Source organism: Athene cunicularia, assembly GCF_003259725.1.
Source record: "Athene cunicularia isolate RWA chromosome 2 unlocalized genomic scaffold, athCun1 chr2_part1, whole genome shotgun sequence".
Classification (NCBI taxonomy): domain Eukaryota; kingdom Metazoa; phylum Chordata; class Aves; order Strigiformes; family Strigidae; genus Athene; species Athene cunicularia.
This window is the reverse complement of record NW_020799095.1, coordinates 10,336,132-10,356,142: the sequence shown is the minus strand read 5'-3', so window position 1 is coordinate 10,356,142 and position 20,011 is coordinate 10,336,132.

Here is a 20,011-nt window from a genome sequence, read left to right as displayed (position 1 = left end):
CTAGTAACAAGTCACTTCAGTCCAAGTTAATTTCCTTTAGGGCAAGCAGCAAGCCTCAAAACCAGTGAAGATATGAGCAATCATTGCTTTGTTAAGGCTTTTGATGCTGTATCACATAACAGTCTTACAGGCAAGCCACGACAACATCATGACAGATTCAAAACAGATGGAAAAAATATATTCAGAATAATGACTTATCAATGAGAAACTGTCCAACTGGAAAGTATATCAACCTGTGTTATGCAGAACACTGCTCCAGAAGCTCCCATCAATATATGTTTTTGTGATTTGCAAGCTGGTGGACACTTACTACATCTGCAAACAACGTCAAACTGGAGGGAGCTGTGAGCACTCTGCAAAGATTACAACTGAAAGCAATTGGGACAGCAATGAGTAACTGCTCTGGGTCCCTTCCAGCCCTGTTTTCTATGACCCTTTTTCCTTCCTGTCTGAACCTTATGCAAAGCACAAACTTTAATCCCCTAATCTGACACTTCCTAAAGCTTCCCCTTATCCATGTTGTGCTTTCATTCAATTCCTTTTGGCTCAATCCAAACAATTGTGTGCCTCCTCTCAGGCTGTCACAACTTGCTGCTCAACTGCATGTTCCTTGGGAGGAGGGTTGCTTTTCACTGTATTTGCACATCCCAAACCTTTGCTGTGGTTTCTTGCAGTTTACTTGTTACAAATCAGTTAAAAGGAAGAAATCCAATATTAAAAAGGCAAGCCTCTTTGTCAAAAGTGATGATTGTTATTTTCAGCATTAAAGTATTTTGAATGTTTTAGAACAGGACAGCATACTGGACAGGAATTGAATTTTAATTTGCATTCATTTTTAAGTTGCTTTCTTTTCACGTAAGACCTAAGGCAAGAGCATTCAGCACTGCTATGTACTAATAACACACGTACTGAGGGCTGACACTTGGAAAATGAAGCAAAGTCTGTATAAAATGAAATCATTCCATACAAGGACACCAGGGCCTGAGGGATGGAATTACCAGCCCTAAATGGTGTAGCAGCCAGCTTCTGCAGTGTCTGATCCTACAAACATTGAACACACATGCTCAGCTTGACTATGAATAACCCTATTGAGTTGAATGGAATTATTTACAGTGGTAAAGTACGTGCAGAAGCACTCACAGATTTGGGGTTTAGCACAGGGCATCAGAAAAAAAGAGGATGAAACCAGACGTTTCCCATGCTACGGAGAAGTTTCAGACCAGCAGATCTGTTCATACCCATTTGCCCATGCCTGAAACTTTCTTTTTTGTAGGCAACCACTGTCAAGTCTTCCTGGCAAGAAGATGGGGTGGAGCTCCCCTGTGTCAGAGGCACTGCTGTTCCTACCTTAGCACCTACACAACCTCCATAGTGCGTCTGGATCTACAGCGGCAATAAAAAGCACCTCAAATTTGGCACCTGTGGTCTTTTCACTCAGTTTAGAGGAACTGAACCACATGCTGTATTTTCATTGACAGTGAAAACATACAAGCCAAGAATAAAATCACACAGGCTTTTACAGACTGTCCTCACCCTCACCACACTGGTATTTTCCAAACTCCTAGCCAAATGAATACATATGTCCACAGTCTTTGAAGGGCCAGCCCCCATACTGTGATGCCTCTCCTCTTCACTGTCTCTGTTAAAAGTAATTCAGATCTGATTTTGATTTGCTTGATGGTTTCAAATCTTTTTTTTTAGGGAATATGGCAATTCACTGGATCCCAAAAGGTACCTAAGCCACACCACAAAAAACCAACCAACCAAACAAACAAACATTATCTATGGAGGATTTAAACTAAACCCGGATTCTGTACGGTGTAATGTTTTATGATTTAATCACTGGAATGGAGAAAGGATGATGCCACAGTCAAAACATAGGATTGACACTTAAGAGACACTGCCTTCGACTCTGACCATTACAAATATGCTCTGTGATTCTGAGCACATTATTCAAATTCTTTGGCTGAATTTCCATCAGTGATTCACAATATCAATATCCAACCAGAGCCTTCAAGCCCAATACTTAGAGACATTACACTCTGCATTCTGGAAACCTACCAGATTTCCTTTTAAATACCTCATATGATGCCTACCCCATAACTGTCATTTTCAAAAGGAAGTGGTGGAAAATAAAAAAATCAGTTCAGAAATCATAGGGTTCAAGTTGTAACTGGGGCTGAAATTCAAACCCTAAGGCTTACTTAACTAATGAAAACATCTGACAGGAAAGTGCTCTGGACACCATGTGTTATTTCTTACATTTTCCTCTCTGGAGTTTGCTTGCTCCAAAACTCAGGTTCACATACCAGCCCCTGTAGGGTCAACCTAAAGGTTTTGTTGTTATGGAACAACTGGAACTAAAATAGCCCCACCGGGAAAGTGCTTTACAGTAGAATACCTTTGATTTTGGCATGGAAAAATAATAACAACAACTGCTTTTAGGCTAATACTGCTGCATTGTGTAACAGCAAATGGTATGTACAGGTCTCACAGCACTCATCTACCACACCAGTTCGTCTAAAAGGGAGGCACAGCAGAGCATGAAGTATGCGCCAAAAAGCTCTTATCCGGGTCCACTATCCACCCTGCACAGTAAGGCAGCAGGACACAACAGGCAGGGCCGAGATGACGGCAGCAGTGCTTCAGGTACACCACTGCAGCCATCTCCTCCTTTGAAAGCAGCAGGGCACCGATGCAGAAACGCTTGCAAGGCAGCGGCACATAGAGGAGGAACAATCTAAGACGACATACAGTGTAATTACAATTAATCCCTCCTGGCGTAGCTGTACTCTGTTCAGACATCAGTGGCAGAAGTTCAGTTTTGCATCTAGAGCTTGTTTTGCTGAGGTGGGCTAGAACAAGCTGTACAAGCTGAAACATAGCTTTGCTATCACGAATTGCAGCCACAACGGGCAACTGTCCTGAACCTTAATTGCACTGTAAAGCGGGTAGCTCCTCCTCCAGAGAGACAGAACCTGTGTTCAGACAAGCTATCTGGTTCTCACCTCCTTTCTCTTTTTCCACCTAAAGAAATTCAGAGGTGTTAAGTCATCATAGACCTGGTCAATTATTTTCACGAGTGATTTTGCCAGTAGTAAATCCTGATGCCTTCAAAATGTTTTCCAATTTTTACTCTGATGAAAATTATGGTAGAAAGTCCTCACTGTTTGTGTTTTAAGTTGTCTGAAAAAGAAAAATATTTTTTGAGAAGGGATGATCAGTAAATACTCGTTCATCAAGATTATTCTGAACTAAAAAGTGGGTTTAATTTTGATCACCCTTCTTCCTTAATAAAAAGACAGTAAAAAGAGTCCTTAAGTGAACAGACATAGGCACTGTCTGGTAAGATTATACTGTCATATGACAACAGACCTATTTGTATCACAGGCTTCTTTTGAACAGAGAACATATTTCAGCAATTTGGATTTCTATTTCATGGGTGGGATCTTTTCAGAGAAAAGATAACTGATGGGCCTATTTAAGCTAGCAGACAGAAGCTGTGGAATAATACTGAGGCACACAACTAACAGAAATTGGTCTTTTCATAAGAACAGAGATAAGGATGTAAAAGCAGTTCCTTTGTTTTCACTCCACAGATCACTCCCGTTGGCCTCGGGCAAGTGGAAGCAGCCACATTCCCGCCCTATCCAACAGCAGGGAAGTGGGGTACATCCTGCAATTCTTGATACAGCTTCACTGAGCTGAATTTATCTGAAAACTATTATTGCAGAACTTGCCTGAACTTTCTGGGCACAAACAGAGGGGGTCTAGACCACAGGTTCACCAAAATGAACTACTTCCAGCATGGCACACAACTTGATTTCTGGCTGCGGGCTTCATTTCAGTCCATGTCAAGGCATGGATCCAACTCAGATAGGGGATTTATTTCAGCTGCTGAGATCAATACAACCGTCAGGCCAGGAAGGAGGAGGAAGTATAGGCTACCCAACACAGCAGAGGTTATAATGGCAGTGGCTGGTGGGAAGGAGACTGGGTGCTTTGCGGAGCCCAGTGAGGCTGCATGCTTTGCTGAGCAGCTCCAGGGCCTTGATAGGTGTTGAAACACCCTTGAGCTAACAACTCTGAAACTTTGAACAGAACACCAAGTACAAAATGGCAGGGAGTGCGCTGCCAAGAAGGTTTAGAGTAACATACAGGAACCCCAGAACAACCACGCAAGTCAGTCTGAAGGCCTGGAGCTGCTGAAAAGTCTCCATAGACCATCAGTGCAGAGCAGAGGTGCCACATAAGCAGGAATCTGAGTTAACCTTGCAACAAAGAGAACTCGTTTACATTTCCTGGTATTTAATATTTATGCAGAATATCCACATGATTTCTTCACTGCAATGCCACCTGTTAGTTCTACAGTTTCAGCCACAATAGTTTCATACAGCTGAAATGTTTTTCCTGGCCACAAAAGGTTTGCTTTGCCCAGATAGCAATCCTCTTAAATGTTTATCTTGAGCTCTTAGAGTGTCTGGCCCAAGGAAACAGAAATAAAAGGGGCAAAGAATGAAAAAAAAAAAAACAAGCAGAAAGGACTGGAAAAGGAAACTGGAAAACAAAGATCTAAAGAATAGAAAAGTGAACTAACATCAAAGATATCAGAAGAACAGCTGCAGCTGCAAGAATAGAAAGGTGTGGTGTGTAATTCTTGTTTACTTTTATATACAACAATAGAGGGGAACCAGAGCAATTCAGTAGAAGGCATTATTGCTTGTGTGTCACAGCTCACCTGAAACTACCAGTGAGGAGTTTTAACTTCACCAGGCCCAGCTCTTCCCTGACACATCACCTTCATCCATCCTCTCCAGCTCCCTTTGCAAGCACCCATAGGCTGGCATTTTGACATCTCCCACATACTTTGACAGCATGTTCATTCCTGGAAAGAAAAGATCACTGGTTTTAAATACCCTAAAATAAATGCCAGGAAATGTTAACCATAGGCCATTTACATGCTTATTTAAGAAAGCCAGGACTGGGCATTACACTGCTAAAATCTGTTTGTCGTGGGTATAAGCCAATGTGATTTCTCTGAAATTTGGACAGGTGCATGACACGGTCAGTTACTGCAGCTCAGCAAACAGCTGGCAACTCTTTAAACTTCAGCAAAGCAGCCACTCTGTATCAAGAGACCCCAGATGACAGTGCAACCCAGACTGATGGGGCCCACGGCCTTCAGGGGCACCACAGGATCAGGAGCACTGAGTATTATGCCTGATTTTAAGGGCTAAAGACATTTAAAGGGCTTGCTCAGTGCCAGGCTTCATATGAGATATTTCAGCATGTAATTCCACAGCCACAGAGGAACTGAGCACCTGCCTTGCTAAACCTAAACTTTCACATCTTACTGCCTGGTTTCCCAGGTCTGAGTTAGACAGGATCTTGGCTCCCTTGTTAGAGCCGATTTCAGAGAGAAGATGAATGGAGCAAGGTGATACAAGTACTTAAAATATTGGTTGGTTAAAAAAAAAAAAAAAAGGTAAAGTGGAAACTTCTATCACCTCATAACTGAAGAACAAGAAAATGTTGAAGCAAACTGCAAGATGATAAATTCAGAGCTGATAAGGATGTTGTTATGTAGAATATAAGACTTTCAGCTAAACCCAACAATCAGTGTCACTGAAGCTACAAATTAGACAAGACTCTACCAGGATTTACAGGTTTATAAAGCAGAGTTACAGTAACCGTTTTTCCAGAGGGGAAGAACAGCTAAATACAGGCTCCCAGGCTTAGTATTTAGAGATTGCATTACAGCAAGGAGGAGGCTCCTTTGAGGAACAGATTATCTCACACATACTAATTAAAGGCATGCTGTGCCTTCCCCTACAGCATCCCATATTGACCACTGCCAGAGAAGAGGAACTGTCTTACTGAAGCAGACCTGAAAATGCATCAACTCCTGTGACTTGTGTCAAGGTGCTGCAAGGCCCATGGCCAGGCAGGGAAGGGCTGTGGGGAGCTGGAGACCAGCCCTGCTGCAGCATCACTGGTGCAGGGACCAATAGCCCCAGGCTGGGCTGAAATGGGGCCTTGGACCATGGGCAGGGTAGGGGGAGTCCCTTGGGGAGGCTGAGCATGGCCATTAGTGCCCTCAATGCCCTGACAACTTATGAAAAAAAATTAAAATGATTCCCAGATGCTAAATATTTTTTCTATGACCGACTCAAATGCAGTCTCCCAAATTACACTCAAAAATAAACATTTGGCAACTTTTATGAAAAATATCTGCATCTGTTCTGAAGAAGTGTCGGAGTGGGAAAAGCAGACAGACCCAAATTCTGCTCCTGGTCCTGCTAATAACCTGCAGAGGGTAGGTCACTTGCCCCCAGTTTTACTATGAAACAGTCCACAGCTGTAAGCAATAGGCATTACACATGGCCAGAAGAAATGGGATAATTTTGTGTCAGACTGTTTTGGAAACATTAAGAATTGAGGTCGAGAGGGTTGTTTTGTTTGTTAATATATGCTATATATTGGGGCTATTTTCTAGCTAACTCATATCCAGGCTCCATTAGTTGCCAAGAGTCCAAACAATACAATGCTGGGAAAGAGAGGACTATCTCCTCAACGCATTTATAATCTTTTAAGATTATGTAGAATAGTTTATCTGTATCTAGATGCCATTGTGAAGGCCAATGACAAGTGTATCTAAAACCAGATCTGTGCTAAGAAAGAAAGACTAAAGGTGAAAACACAAGGTGGTCAAAGTACATGACAGATTGTTTTGTTTTAAATCCGGTAACTCCACAATTTAGCACAATGATGTCCTTACACATACTGAGTGCTGTTATCTTAGGACTTAAGCAGTAAACAAACAAAATCTCTGCTCTGCTGATTTCAGAGTTGTTTTTTCAGATACATTATTTATAGATTATCGTACATTTTACATGGGTCATAAGACCAGATGTAGTCACTGTTCCAAGAGTCTAATAAACAAACACATCTAACCATCAAACACAACAAAAGCAGAAAATAATTTCTTGAAGCATTGCTAGCACCTGTAGTTGATAATTATAGGCAGTTTTTCTGAATAAAAACCCCCAAACTTTGAAATAATTTTCAAATGAAATTTGAAAAAAAGACAGAAGTGACACTTGGACATGAGAACTAGCAGCATTCCTCACAGACATATAGCACAAGGAAAAAAAAAAATTAGATACCAGAAGAAAAATGGAAAAGGTGTAGCCCAGTTTCACTGATGTTAGTAAGAGTCCTTCCACTGCCTCCACAGAGCAAATATGATCAAAGACAGCAGTGAGCAAAAAGGCCTGCAAAGAGTAAGCAGTGGATGAAGGACATAAAGAATGAAGGTAGATTGCACTGGAAATATAATAATGTCAGGATAAGCCTGAACTTCACAAATAAAGTAGAGAACTGATGGCAGGAAGGGTCTAATATGTGACAGCCAAAAGGATGATCTTTCACTTAAAATCAAATCATGGGCAATGCGAGACAGCGTTGACTATTACCCTCTTGGAAAGGTCTAAACTCCAGTTGTCCCAAGTACTTTCACCTCTTATTGACCTCGAATTTTATAATAAATACTAGAAGCAGCAATCCCCATTGGAATTGTGTTATCATGTTATTAAGAGGTTGGCTTGCATGCATGTTTGGTCATTGTCTGCCAGGGAGGCAGAGAGATAGTCAGAAAGCAATTAAATCTGTCTGGCTGTGCTGACATTTTATGCAGTATTCACCAAGTCCTTTAATTTCTGTAAGTATGCACTAGAGTTTGAGCTGCTGAGGGGAGAGGGAGAGGAAAAAGATCAGGCCCCAGACCCTTTTTTGTATCAGGTTGGAATTTCAGTTTAAAATCAAGCTTGATCAAAAATCAAGCTTGATCAATTCCCTAACATGGATAAAAGTCCTGTGTAAGAGGCCATGTCACTCTCCACTCAAATGGCCAGAAGCCATCGTTTCCACAAGAAACAAAAGCAACTAAAAGCTTTAAATCCTACCCCATTGTAGGAACACAATTGAATTCTCTTGCCAACATGAGGACAGAGTATACATAGTCACTGCATAGGACTGACAGTCTGTGGGGGAATTACTGAAGTCTAGCTGCAAGATTTCCATATACAGACATTTCCTGCCACGAGAATGTTACAGTACTAAGTCAGCAACCAAAGTAATCTAAAGAACAAAAGCAAAGCCTCTAAAATAGCAAGGAGGAAAAAAATTACACACAAAGAACACTTCATGCATTCAATACAGACATTTAAAGTAGAAGATATCAAGGTCATATCCTGCAGCCTTTATTCAAGCACATCAATAGGAGGGGTTTGTTAAAGTAAAGCCTGAGGCAGTATCTGACCTTTTTCTTTTTCTTTTTTTTTTTTTTTCCCTTTGGATAAGATAGTTATGAGTTGCTGCCCAAGAACAGAACTATAGGACATACCAAACTCAAATATGCATTTGCAACTGAATAGTATCTATGTATGGCCCCAAAGAAGCTCTATGAGTAACAGTAAAAGAGACAAAAGATACTTAGGTCTATAGTCTGTTAATAGAAAAACAATCTAATCTTGCTATAAACAAAGCAAAGGAAGTTTAATTAACCAACCATTACATTAGCCATGTTTGCAATGAACACAGCAATTCCTATGGAGGTTTGATGGCCTCCCAACCAGTCAAATTCATTTTGTCACACAGAGTGAACTAATGCAGGTAGCACGCACTGAAGCAACCCTGCCCACCCATCTCCCAGGAAATCTTGTTTAGCATAAAGCGAGAAGAGGTGTGTAGTCTGTGACTGTATCAGCTCAAATACCCAACTCATCCCTCTGACCTGGAATCCTGTTACTCAACACAAGGAGAAATATCAGAAGATTTCAAGAAGTGTTGTGGTGGAGAGCAGCTCCTTCTTCCACAGTGAATGTTAAACAACACCCTTATGTCACCATATACACAGACATCTGAGAAGAAAGCAGCTGCCATTCATGTCAACTCCCCTTCCATGTCACCTCAACTCAATCGCACTATAAAGACAGATAAGAACTTTTAGGTCTGGAGTGTTTTTCCACTGTTCTCTCACTTCCCTTTTCACTTTTTCAAGGCTAATAACGTTTACCTACAATAAAAAAAAACCATATTAAACTATAATAAAGCCTCCGCAGGGAAGCAGACTGCTAGAGTGTCACAAACCTAGCTCTGACGTCGTTATACAGCACTAATATTATAACACTTAGTAGCTGTTCCATATGCTCCATGCAGCTCACTGCTACCATTATTGATCGTTACTTCGTAATACTAATTCCAGAGTTATCAGAACAGCTCTTAAAGGTCACATAACAGGCATCTGATACCTATTTTGCCTGAGCATTTATTTGCTTGGATAAATGAACAAACTCTGACTTCTTTCAGTGTATGCTTAGAACAACGTAATTTTTACAGAATTTTCCGCACCAAGCTTTCAGTTTCTTCTAGTAGAAAGCAACTTTGGAAAACATACTAAAACAACTATGGCATGTAGGAAGGAATTAGGTTTATGTGTGCTGGGTTGGGCCTGGTGCCTTCCTTTAAGAAGGCCACAGCTACCTCATGCAGAGTACGTGATACATGCGTATGTAACATCTCCCTCTACTGGTTAAAGCCGCAGGAATACTTTTAATTCCCAAGCAGGAATGTTTTCTCTCGAGTGAGAATCCCGAAATCGGGTCACCTCCCGTCCTCTAGGTCTTACACACGTGTGTAATCTCTCTCTGTAGTGCTAAAGCAGGCAAGGTTTGTGTGATAGAGCATATGATAATGAACTGGTCACAAGTTACCTGAAACACTTCCTCGATGCTGACAGAATTGATTAAAAATTTTCTTGATATGTTTTGAGAATGAGAAACACTAGCCTACAAATACAGTCCAGATGGCAAGGCAAAGCTGGGGTACTCTCTCAGGACAATTTCACAACACATAGCACCTACACCCATCTTCAGTTTCCAGCACTGCATAACATGCTCTCTCACACCCTGGTCCTTACAGAGCCTTTAGGCTACAACTGCAAGGGTACAGTTCCCCTATAACTCAGCACTAAATGGTATTAAGCTAAGATAAAGACATTCTGAAGTTAACCTACTCTTTTTTAAGCTGCTATCAGAGTTGGCCATATGGGTCTCCCGTGGACAATAAAAACAGAACAGATAATCCATTCCATTAAAAATGGAGAATCCACTTCACACCCGCCCTTCTGAAACGCGACCTACACTATACATTCGGAAGTTCTTTATCTATAAGCTACAGACACTAATCTTTTTCCTGCTACAAGATTGTCAAGTTCAATAATTCAAATATTTTTTTCTATCATAATTCACACAATTGTAAACACGGTAAATAATTGAAAAAGTTGAGTTATTCATAGCAAGAGAATTATATCCTTTTTATTGTTCTCCATCTTTTAAAAGCCTTTTTAATTCACCATTCCTTCCCTTTTATTTTCCTTCTTCCTTTGTTTGATAAGCTTGTTCTAAATTTCCCTTCCCTGCATCCTGCATACAGGGCAAAACCATTCATGCAGAATTCATCACAGGAAAACAAACATAATATCTCACTCCCATATTCCCAGGAGGGAATTAACTGAAATTACCAGTTCTTGGGAAATTGGCATAGTAAAAAAGCAGGAGAAATTACTATAGTCAAGTTGTCAGGGAAACTGTTAGCACTCTGGTAGCTGAGGAAAATGGGTTATTTGAAACACTTTCTTCTAAGTACCCAAGCAAACTATAGGGTGGTTTATGGGGACAGGAGGTGCACAAAGCTTGAAAGCATTATTGCCTTTGAAAGGCTTAGTAACTCCTGGCTGCTGTGGGAGAGCTCACTGCAGAACGGACTCTTGCTACCTTTTCAGAACAGACATATGGTTCTATGAATAGGACTTGGCTAATTCCCCCTTTGTGGAAGTCTTTAGGAAGCTTTTCATAGTATAGCCCATTCTATAGAACTCCGAAAGCCAAAAGATAAGAGCGACATTTTCTAAGGAAATTATCTAATTCTATAGTGGGCTTTTTAAAAATTATTTGTGCCCAACCCTGTTACATTTCCTTTGCTACTCGCAGGACAGCAATTATCAGAGCCAGCATTAGACAGACTTCTGCGACAGAACTTCATTACTTTTAGTCCTGCATGAGTACACAGAACAGCACTTTGCCAATTCCAAACACCCAGGCAGCTTCTGTAAGCTACAGCAAAGTCATAGAGCTAACATTCAGCACAAGGCTATGATTATCAGTGCAATACTCTTCTCTGCTCTCTACTAGGAAGTCTTCTGACTTGAAGCTAGGGAAGACTTCAGACTGTGAAACGACCTGACCTTAGGGAACATTCTGTTGGGATACAAGCATTGCTCCAAAAGTCCTCTCTACACAGATGCACTCATACTCAGCTGATGTCTTGATTTGCTCTGCTACTTGCCACAAACACACACGCTGTCTGTCTGGAAGAGCAGTAAATGACAGATAGAGTGTGTTTCTATGGTATAACTGCACTTGCAGTAATATTTCTGTGAGCACAGTAATGCATATAAAAAGAGAAAAAGCCACACACCTATGCCAACGAATCTTTTAAGTGTTGAACTTGCTCTGAATAACTGAATAGTGACAGCAAGTACATGAACTGAGGGCCAGGGTAGGCTGTGGGAAGAGGAAGAAGAAATTCTAGGCTTTAGCCCTGACCCAGGACCGCAGTGGATATCTAACAAATAAATAAATAAATATGTCTTAATGCATTACATGAGATGCCTCAGTCACCTAGTGGTTAAAGATGTGGAGCTCTCACCAAACACACCCAGCCATGTTCCACAAGCTTAAACAGACAGTAGCAGACTTCACATTATCATTGCATCCACATGGATCGGGCTCTCAACAAGAGCCCCCTGGTTAACAATACATGAGGCAGCATGGTTTATTTTAACTATAATCCTTGCAAGAGGCCTGGGCAACGCTTGAGTTTTCAATGGGAGAAACAGCAGATTAAAGGGGGGGGGGAGAGAAGAGGGGGGAAAAAAAAAGAGCTAAAAACTTGCTGACAACAATAGCAGGTTAACTTTAGAGACAAAATTAAGATTTCGGGGGGCTCTCCCTAGTTTTTTCTTCCCATTTCCCCTCTTTCAGAAATAGGGCCAAGGCATATAAATACCCTTATTTGGTTACAGACTTAGAAGCCTGCAAAAGGCAAAGTTTTGTGAACTGATTTTATCTTCTATTCTGCAGGTTATAGGAAGTTTCCTTACAACTGCACAGCTCACTCAGAGTATTAAAGTATTCCTCCTCCAGTTACTCAATTTGCCTGCTTGAACTACAGACCTACCAGACCTGGAGATTCATCCAACTTGTACCTACTTATCCTCTCCAAAAGAGCTTGCCATCACTGGCTCCCTTTCACCTTAGAGCGTGAGGATGTGCACGCACATATACAAGGTGTGTTAAGAGGTTAAAAGGGTGAATTTGTGCTGGGAGCATCATGTAGATGATTGGAGTCTCAGCTTGGCACAAGAAGAAAGGCCAAGACATGCTAGAATTTGCCGAGACATATTCCTCAAGTTGCTTGAACTGTACTTGGCTCTCAGACTCCTAGCAAAGACCACAGGACTCAAGGTCACCATGTTCATACAGACAGTTGTTAAGCACCTGAGCACACACAGAGCTGATTCAGTCCACATCTGAGACCCTGCCATCAAGGGCACTTTGCCACATGCATTCCTCCCTGTATGGGCTTCTCCCTCACTCTCCTGACAAGGAGCAGCCATTATATTCTGTTCATTCATTTCACTGGCTATAATCCTCTGGAGCAGAGCAGCTTAGCCTGAAGTTTTCCTTCCTCTGCCATAAGGAAGAAGTTCATTGCAGTTTTCCGGGTTAGCAAGTACATATTGCAAACCTACTGGGACTAGAGAGACATGAGAAAAAGAATTAAACCCAAGCCTGTAGCCCCAAGGGCAAGAAGAGATTGCACAGCACTGTCTGGACAGCCTGCCCGCAACACTTGTGTTTTCCCAGCAGTGACTACACTCACTTTCCTTCCAAATGAACCTGCTTAAGCCACCCATGCCAAGTCTTGAAAGAAGAACCTGGCAGATACCTGCAGCAAAGTCCTTACTGCTTCTATGAAAATTGTCTCTTGCAAAGAACCATCAGGAAGGATACTCTTGCACAGCCTGGGACTCAGATTCAGTTCAATTCACAGCTCAGCATTTGATTTCCCTCGTGAGACAGTATAAGGCACTGTGTCTCAAGAACCAATGCATAACAGGAAAACAGTACAGCCTTTCTCCCGAAAGCACCTTTTACTAGTCTGCAGAGCTAGGGTCTAAGGTACAGATACACAGCATAATTTAGAAGGACTCTGAAATATCTAAGCTAGCTCTGAGACTAATTTAGCGAGTGTAAGATAGTCACATTAACAGAATTTGGGTCAGTTAGTCCTGATGAGAAACAGGATCTGTTCTATAGGATGCCAGCTTTCTCTTTCTACTACTAACCTCAGAACCCTTGGGAGAAGTAAGAAGCTGGCAGATGTCCCCAGCACAGGGTCATAAGGCAAAGATAATGCTGACGCACCTCAGATCTGTTGGGGAATGATCCCTCTGGCAAAACGCAACTCCCTTTCACGGGGAACACAGCAACTCTGTTCTGGGACTTCTCTAAAGAAAGAGGAAAACACTGCCATATGGAGTTGAGAGGGAAAGTAAGAAGAGGAGAGTGGCCTCCTTGAAGAACAGAGGTTGTGCAAGTAACACAGGTCATAGTTGAGAAGAGAAACATGGCAGGTGGGACAGGGACAGGAGTACAGTATTACAGAAGGAGCATAAAATAACAGGCAAACATGTTAATATTGGCATATAACAATCTTTAATATAACACATATTTGGAATTTCAAAATGCCCACAGCATCACAAATCTTGAGGCAGGATAGCATCACGCCATGTGCCCACACTAATGGCCAGTACATTTAGGCATCTCGTTCCCAACAGCTTTAACAGGAGTTACGCAACTAACAAGGATCTGGGAACATGCCACCTCCATGCACATCCCATAAGCCTGTACTGAAGCACAGATAAGGCCATTGATTGGGACAGCATTTCTGTCCAACAAAGGATGCAAGGTACATGGAAAAAGTGCCACTCTCTCTGGGAGCTGCTAGCCTCAAAATCATGCTGTGCCTTAAACATACAATAGCTTTCAAAGTTGCTCTTGTTTTCTCTGCGGGCCCATTTCCTAATACTGTCACCTACTGCATGTTCCAGCCTGCATTAAGCACCACTCTATCCATGAGAAGTAATTTTGCAAGAAAATGAGGTGATTTCAGCATATTTCAAGGTATTAAAATCAGTTTACTAAGTATCAAACTCTGAAGTAAAGTAGGTAATAGGCATTAATCACCCAAGTAAATCCATTAGTCAGTTGCAGTGTTCATCAATGAAGTCAGAATGAAGCCTCAGCCTCCTCCAACTTGCTACAGCAAATCCAGCTGTTACTTTCATGGAATAAAAATTTTCACTCCCTGTGATGTCCTCCTTTATTTTTGCTAATTGCTTTGGTACAGAGATTTCAAAAACATTTTTGTGTCGCAATAAAACAGTAATGGTTCACTGGGCCTGCAGAGGCATAATTACTACAAATACAGTTGTAATGCAGATAATGATTCTGCATGTTTCCATGAGCAAAAGCCAAAATGAGTGAGCGGACTGATGAGTGTCACCTGGATGCCCATCTTCTAAAACAGTGATCCCTCTAGAAAGATCAACACTGCTGCCTGAAAGGAACACGTACGTGTCTTAGGCATCACCTAATATTTTGTCTTTCCTTGTATTATCAAAGTTGTGTATTTTTAGAGGCTGGTGGGTTTTTTCATATTTTGTCAATTTTACAGTAAGCAAAGAACGTTATATAAAGGATCGCTAAATAAACATTATCTTTCACTCTGGAAAGTCAAACTACTGTCAATTGTTCACCACTATGGAAATAGTTGTTCAATACTTATACATATTTAATGCATAGGATATCAAGACTGATAAAAAAGCTAAGCAAATTCAGATGTTGATTTATATGTTTGTAATTAATTTATATATACAATTGGATTTATCAATCCAGTTCCATGCTATTGCAGGCAGTCTCCTTAGATAGTTTCCTAATATCACAAAGAAAGTTTCCATACCTAGAAAATAAATCCAGGTTCTTAAAATTCCCCATTCAAAGTACCCCCATTCTTGAAATGCAAAAGGGGAAGAGGAAAAAGCTGGGGAAGGGGAGGTCAAAGAAAAACAACCAAAAAAATACTGATTATACTTTTTGGAGTTATGGGAGAAAAAAATGTCAAAATATGCAAAATAAATCTAATCTTAGGGAAAAAAGTATTCCGGAAATTTAAAGTTCTACTTAAAATAAAAATATAAAGGATGGATGGATTCTAAGGAGTCAAGCCACAGTTAATGATCAAACGATCACAATGACCAGAAACATTTTACCTTAAAAAGACCACAGCAACCATCTTAAGAACAGACTGGCTCTGCCACAGAGACTGCTGCTCAGTTACCACCAGTATTGCATATATTTACCCCAGTGTATGCCCATTCAGAAGTCAAATGAGCCATTCCTGGTCCAAATGGTCACAGCACAAAAGCAAATTCTCATGTAATACCTTTGCCCTTACCAAGTGGCTCCAAGTTTGAGGTGCTTCCAGACCTCCCTCCTCCTGTGAAGTGAAATCAGAGCTGAGGAGACAAGATAGCCATCGTGTAGGTAGCTGCCTAGCAAACACACACAAGCCCGTTTCTTCACAGCACTCCCATACCACACGCAGGCAGCCTGTTGCAAAGCCCCCAAGGAATACACTTCTGCCAACCACCTATCTTGGGGCCATGTCCTTCAGGGCATTAAAATGCAGAAATTTGGTAGCAGCAGTTCACATTACTTCCACATGGCCCTTGTCTGCTCATACCTGATCCTACACCACCCCTTATCAGTGCTAGGACCATTGCACCAAGGACACACAGCGAGCCACACCAGGACACGACCCGAGTTACACGTAACTATTTTCAGGCAGGTAATTTTTCAGACAGATTCAGTCTTCTGATCCTACCCGGGACTCCGCCCCACACATAGCTGTAGCAGCACAACTTGTAGGGGCACGTGGGGAGGGTGGAAAAAGGGATCTACACAGGAAGAGAGACTGAAAACGGGAGCTACTTAGGCCATCCCCATTGCCAAAATAAGCAATCTGGTAAGTAATTTGTTTAAAAAACATTCTCAAACGAAGATTTAATCCATCTGACTTCCTGAACTGTGAGCCTTACTCTCTCTCCTCCATCAGTCCCTGCTTCCAATAAATCCATAAACCTAAACTTATTACGCCATATTTTGAAGACTTTTCTCTCTCTCACTTGCCGTGATGGTTAAGTAACCACCCTCACGTCGTTCTTCTCAAGCACACAGAGCCATCCCAGTATAACCACGCCAGGCGGGGGTAAAAACTGTTAACTGGTTGGGGTGACTAATTCATGTTGGAAATATTACATCTTGCCAGATTATTTTAGTACTTCCACTTCTGTCTCAAGCAAGAACTCAGAAACTGATGAGAACACAGAGACAAATGGACAGCAAGCAAAAAAAGTGGACAAAGCATGAAAGAGAAAATGGACAAACAATAAACATGTTTGAGCCTCAAATTAAAATTGGTTGATTTCCAGCTCTTCTCTAGCTTTAATTCTGGAAGATGTGTTTGCCTGAACCAATCTGTCCCTTGTCAGCAAACAACTGGCAGTCAGTAAACAGTTCAATACTCTTCTCTTGAGTTATTTTGTACATTCCAGCTTCTTCACCACCAACCGTTCAAACCTATTTGAAATGATTTGTTTTTCTTTCCACTTTGAAGAATGTGATGACAGTCAGTGCAAGAAAGCTGTATAATAGATAATGTTGTGTAAGCACTGGGAATGATGAGAAAACTGTTCTGAGTAAACATGGTCATTTCTCCAAAATGTATTTATCCAGTTGTTAGACTCTACATGCCTGTGTGGACTACTGGAATTACAGAATACTAAATCTGCAAAATGTTCATTTAATTCTATTGACAAAATAAACAATGAAGCTGAATACTTCAGGATCAGATGGGCAGTCTTTTGTGAAGAGCACATTACCTAGAGAGCAACTGGAAGATCTTAGCTATCACATACAGCTTCATAAACCATTAAGGAGTCAGAACATCAGCTGTTCACAGTTAAGTCAACAGCAAAACTTCACTGGCATAAGAATCAACACCAACATAAAGCACGAGCAGATCTGAAACACATGTCCAGGCCCTAACAAGATACCTTGATAGAATGGTTCATCCACAGCTACAGAATTTCCCTCCTGAAAACAAAGCCAGTTTTTTAAAACAACATACTTGCAAAAAGGAAAAACAGAAACTCTACCCCCTAAAAGCTCTCTCTTCTTCCCACCCACTTTGAGTGGATTTTTTTCCTTTTCTTGCCTCTTTCTCATTTCTAAGTCAAAATCCTAGCAGCTGCTTCCTGAAGATTTCAGTGGTGATTCTGGCTGGCTTACTTCTTTCAGAATAATAGACAAAGAAGGATACGCAATAAAAAAAGATTTCTTCACAATTTCCAACATGGTGGATGAGTAATTCCAAAGGTATCAAGAATCTCTTGTTTGTAGTATTGCTCTCTTCTGCTTTATTTAGAGGATACAACAAAGAGCAAACTTAAGAGGCATCAACAAAGCTGTACCACACAGAAGGATCTCCTTTTCAAGGGGGAAGGATGCAATTAACAGCTGTCACATATAATAGTTAATTGCACATTAGTCTTTTGCAATGGAGATTCCTGAATCCATTTCTATGGTTTATCAAGATAAAACAAGGTAAACAAAACAAGATAAAAACCAAACAACTCCCCCCATAATTTATTCAAATGTTTAAACATTCTTTAAAAGATAATGTAGTTTGCTGCTGACTGACATGCAGATGGTATATAAATAACCACACACAGAGGCTTTACTCACTTAAGGCTTTGATTTAAAACACAGAGAAGATTCCAGAAGAAACACCAAACTGCAACTTGCCACAAGTAAACTACAATCTTTTTGAAAGTCACAGTGCATTTAGCATTCATTCACTATACCAATGGTAAGATCAGAGAGTGTTCATAGTGAATCTCTGTAGCACATGGAAGTGCACAGCCTATATAAAGTTTATGTTCCAGAGATATGGATTCAGTTTTGATGCGTTATTGAAAGCTGTTGATCTTGCTCACATGTGCAAACACTAGATAGAACTGCTGGCTTTATGAGGAGTTGCTTATTTATATAACACACAAACAACACCTGAGACCCAAAACCATTTGCAGATAAATCAACAAGCACATTCTTGTTATTCTAGCATGTCTCTGTTGGCTTTTAGAAAAGAGGTTTCCATTCCTGCATGCCTAAGAATAAAAATCAAAATCATTCATCAGTCTTGTAATGCCCCTCCTCCTGACCTTCATTGCCTCATGTAAACGCAACCTGATGACTCTTCTTCTGTAAAGGAGACATCCCGGTAGCCTATTCATCTAATCCATCAAACAGAAAAGGAGTAGCTGTGTTGGTCAAATTCATGCAAAAGGCACACTGTGGTAACTAAATGAGCCCCAGGATCCACATCACCTTAAAACTCTTACCTTCTAGCACACCACAGGCAATACTGCAGTCACCAGATAAGCAGGCAGATAACAACTGCATTTAAAGAGATTAGGCCTGATCATCTTTAGGGCAATGTCGTAATGAGAAGAGTACAAGCAAGAATTATTTTAAAATTACATCCCTTAGAAGCTGCTTATGATCCAGCATCTCAAGAACACTTACAGTAATATTCTCCTTCAGGACAGGCAGCATAGGGATTATTTTACACTAGCCTACAGCATCTGAAAACTTGGGAGTCAGGTAAGATATAAAAGTAGAATTAAAATGGATTGAGTGACTTCAAGTAAGTCTCTGGTGAGCATTTATTCATATTGCAAAACTACTGCTGAGAGAAGGCTGACTCTAGCTTTTGACGTAGCCTTAACAGAGAGACTACTCTGATCAGAGCATTAATTATATATTAATGGCATCTGAAAAAGATTCTCTGATGGAACTAATCCTTTCACACCTTCACCCATATATTTTTCCTTAACCAACAGGAGATATTTAATAGATTAGATTATTAAATATTACTCTGGTCCAGACCTGCATCATAAACCTCTGAGACAACATTTTCAATTAAGACAGCCTGAAATGACTTGTTTTTCAGCGTCCATGATTTGATACACCTATTCCAGCTATGGAGCTTGTTAAAATTAGGTGGCATATCAGAATCTAAATTATATATCAGGACAAACCCTGGAATTACGTAGCTTTGCCTCTTTCTCAAACCTCTTGACCTCATTTTCCTAAACCCAGCATGACCAAGGATCTCTCTAGGTTATTAAATTTAACATTTCATTGATTTTTGTATTAACAGCATAAAATTACTGAAAAATCTGCCAAGAGAAAAGTAGGGGCTACCACAGTTGGGGAGGTAGTGACAAGAACTGGAAATAAGAACTAGAAAGGAAATGGTTTGAGTTTTGGGTCTAACAAAAAAGATTTACCCCTTCAGTATTCATTCTGAAGGCATTCAGATTGCTTTGTATTTGAGGAAGAATGTTAATTTCCTCATTCCCCATCCCAACCTAATTCACACTGGAGGTCAAAAAACTTGCAACTATACTAAGGAGGAATAGAATGGCAGAAAATTTTATTTTACTGTATATCACTCTACAGTAATATACACACAGTGGTTCATTTTAGTGACTTTAAAAATTCAGTTACATCTATGGAGAGCTGGCCATTTAACACCCCTTATCAGGGAAAACAATTTCATGGTTTGTTCTTCTAAAAACCGTTATGAATGCTTCTTTTTTCTGTTAACTTTACATCCATTTTCCAGTCTTCCAGATCCTTCATATACACCAATATGTAACAATACGGCTTAGCCTCAGATAGACACTGAAGCACTACAC